The sequence below is a fragment of the Vitis vinifera genome, chromosome 10 (genome assembly GCF_030704535.1).
Source record: "Vitis vinifera cultivar Pinot Noir 40024 chromosome 10, ASM3070453v1".
NCBI lineage: Eukaryota > Viridiplantae > Streptophyta > Magnoliopsida > Vitales > Vitaceae > Vitis > Vitis vinifera.
Genome location: NC_081814.1, coordinates 25,763,700 through 25,767,631, shown reverse-complemented (window position 1 = coordinate 25,767,631; position 3,932 = coordinate 25,763,700).

The window sequence follows — 3,932 nt, the reverse complement described above, 5'->3', positions numbered from 1 at the left end:
GTGCCACAAATTTGTATGCATAAATTTCGTAAAAAACCCTACAATGTAAGCAAAACAATAACAAAAATAATGTAAACAAAATATTTATTTAAATTAAAAATATTGGTGTACAATCTCAAAAAAAAAAAAAAATTCTTTATAAAAGAATCTTTTCCCTTTGATTCATTCATTTTCACTACAACTTGAAGAACGATGACAAACTAGTTTCCTTAAATTTGAAGATCAATCGAGGGCCTAAATGGTTTTTTTCCGAATGAACTTGTTGAATGGCAAAGAACACGTGTGTAGTCTTTTTACCGTTTACCGAACTTGCAGGGAGATTTGATGAAACTATTTTTTTTTTTTGTGAAACCTCTTTTCCCATACGAAGTTGCCTTTGGATTTTCTCCTTATGATTTTTTTGATTTTTGAAATTTTTTTTTTTTTTTCTGATTTCTAAATTTTTCTCCTCCCTCAATTTATTTATTTATTTATTTTGAAAGAAGTCACTTCTATTTATAGGTGAAGGTAGGGAATTTGAATTTTGAATTCCCGAATTTTAGTTATTTAATTCAAGGGATTTAGTTCATTGATTTTAACAACTTCTCTTCTGAGGTTTTACCAATATAATAATAATAATAATATATTTTTCTTATTATTATTATTATTTTTTTTATAGCTAGAGATCAGTTTCCTTTTTCTTAGGAAACTTATGATATTTATTTATTTTGAAGGCCAAATTAGTGGTAATTTAATCCACTAAAATTTTTATGTCTACAATTTCAAAACAAAATTTATAAAATTATTGCATATTTTAATTGAAATCTAAGATAAATCAAAATTCTTAGAAAAGGAATCTTTGAAAAAAATGTAATAGTTATGTAAATTTTAAAAATAAAAGCAAAAAAAATTGTGTATGTTAAGAATGAGAAAATATTTTTTAAATTTTTTTTATTTTATTTAATCTAATTCATTATTTTTTTAATTAATAAATAGAGTTTTTACTATGACAATTTTAAAATAAAGGCTTCAAAATTTATAATTGTAAAAGTAGTACATTTATATCATTCTTATAATTTAAAACAATATTAAGTCTATGTTTTGTATCTCCTTGGCATCCAAGATATAATATCACTGTATTAATATTGTCCACTCAATGAATTAAAAGATGTAAAATATGAAAATAAATAGCAAAAAAAATACCAATATCAAGGCAAAAAAAAAAAAAAAACAAATATGAAAAGAAAATATTTACGCAAAATTTTAATTATTTCATTACAAAAAAACTAAATTATCTGAAAATACATTTACCTTAAATAGTTTTTTTTTTCTTTTTAGAAAATGATATTGTTATAAAAATAATGAAAGGGGATTTCTAGTCTTTAAAATAAAAACTGAATCCAAGATCACTAAAAGCATCTTCCGTCTATAGAATAAATGAAAAATTTCTCAATTGAATGATAATAAATGATGAGGGCATCCATGTTGGTTTCAAATGGGATGATAATAATTCATCTCATGCTTCGGAAAATATAGGCTTGATGGAAGAGCATGAAGTTGTTTTATAACTGGATTTCTTGCTATAGTTTTTTCAAGGATACATACGATAGAGAGAAGAAACTTTCCAAATTCTTCACTTCACGTTGAGGTCTCCACAACTTTTTTTTTGGGGTTGTCGAAGGGTATTTTTGACATTTTTTTACCATTATTTACACATGACTGTTGGAGGAATTTTTGCCCTTTCTCCATATCCTTCATAAGACTTATTAAAATGGGTGACCCTTCTTAGTAATTATCACTATTAGTCCACTCTATTATATAATTTTCCCTATAAATATATTAAAGGACGTTCCAAAGAAACATTTGGATGGGTTTAATATAATTCAACTTTACTTAACTCAAATTTGAGTCACAAAGCAACCTAATAAATGTGATCAACAAAACTAATTTAAGCACATTCTTGAACTCAATCCAAGCTTTTAAAATATGAGATTGAGTTGGGTTTCGATTGAATAGTTTGTGTTACAACTTAGGTTGGATCAGACTTGTGTTGGACACCCGACTTGCCCAAGTTGGAGTCTTAATGAAATTGGACTCGTGCGACTTATTCCTATATAAAACATGAATTATAAATAATTTATTCATGAGTGTAATATGAAATTATAAGTATATTAATCATCAATTCAAAAAAACATGTCAAACCTCTATGTTGATTTTGATGGTGGAAAATGAAAACACTTGCTCAAGCACCAATTACTAGTATTAGTAGACCATCACACATGTTTTTGTTTATTTTTTCCCCCTAATTTAAGTTTAAGATTATGGTATAAGGGACATGAAAAGAGTTTTGTTCATTGAAATTAAACAATAATATCATCAATTTCTCCACTTTAACCCAAAAAATAACAGTTGAAAATCCAAGGTCCTAAGAGTATGTTTGGTTCCTGAAAAAGGTTAAAAAGTGAAAAAAAGAGAAAATAATTTTCTCACATTTGGATACCATGAAATGAAGTAAGAAAAAAATGTTTAGCAAAAGAGGAAGCAAAATACTAAAGAATTTTCCTCTTTATTTTCCTTGAAAAAAGGTTGAGAAAGTTTAAGGAAAGTACATCCATCATAAATTTAATTTCCTTTCCTTCAATATTTTCATGGACAATCTATTTTTTTTTTAAATTTTTTTTTATTTGCATATGTTCATTATTTTTCTTTGTTTTTAATATTTAGATAAAATAAATAATATTAGTTAGAATAAATAAAATTGGATGCCTGTTCTAGGAAGGTGCTTGTAACTAATTAGGAATGACTTATTAATAGAAGGTGGAGAGTAGTACTTTTAATAGGATTTGATGCATCCTACATTTCCACAATTTCAATATCATTACAAGAAGTTGTAGTGTTCAAAGGAATTTGGTGTCAAAATAGTGTTTAGATGATATATTTATTAAACTTTCAATAAAGAAAATGAAAGAGAAATAAAATTTGGGAAAGAATAGGAACAAAAGGAGCAAAAAAAAAAAAAAAAAAAAGGAATCTGAGAAAGAAAAGGAAAAAAGAAATCCAAATAAGATTTAAGTATTGGAAAAATCCAAGGTACAAACCGTTGCCTACCAAATTTGAAAGTGAAAGTACGTAAACGTAGAACATGAGATGATCATTTCCAAAAAAAAGAGTTGAAAAGTAAAGTTCTAATAATAAGACTCTCCCAGGCTTAATTCCCAAAAGAAACTCCCCCAACTTAAATAACCAACATTCTCTTTTATTTTTGCTTGCATGAAAGTTGAATTAATTTATCCAAAAAAACTATAAAAAATATAAAATGGAGGAATGAGTCGGCTGGTATTAAAGAGGGCCAAATTGTTATGTTGGTTCTATCAAAGTAAAATTTGAAGTTTGGTTAGGGGATAGGTTGACCAGTCTTGGAGCGGCTAACCCTTTGTCTTTGTTATGTTTAAGTACATGCTTTGGTGAAATATGTAAATATTGCATAAGGATGGTAACATGGTGGGTTTGGGATGGGTCATCATCATCCCAATCCCAACCTAAATATTTAAACATATTCTTATTCTTATCCAAAAAAAAAAAAAAAATTTAATTAGGGTGGTACGTTTATGATATTTTTCCATATTTGCCTTGTCTTGTCCTGTTGATTTTTTTATTTATTTAATTTTTATGACATTCATTAATCCTTTTAGGCCATGAGATGAATAAAAATACCATACAAAATAGAGTTAGCACACCTTAGAATGGATATAACATGCAAGAACCTAACCTAGGGTTTTAATACCAGTTGTTGGGAAACCTTGGATTGATCTATTCCCATGCCTTAGATCATTAGGGTGCATGAAAATCTATCATAGGCTCCCTAAATCTATTGTAGTGGAAAACTTGGTATTCAAAAAACAATATCGATGCCATAGAAAACATAGATTTAAATAATAATGCCACATACCTTT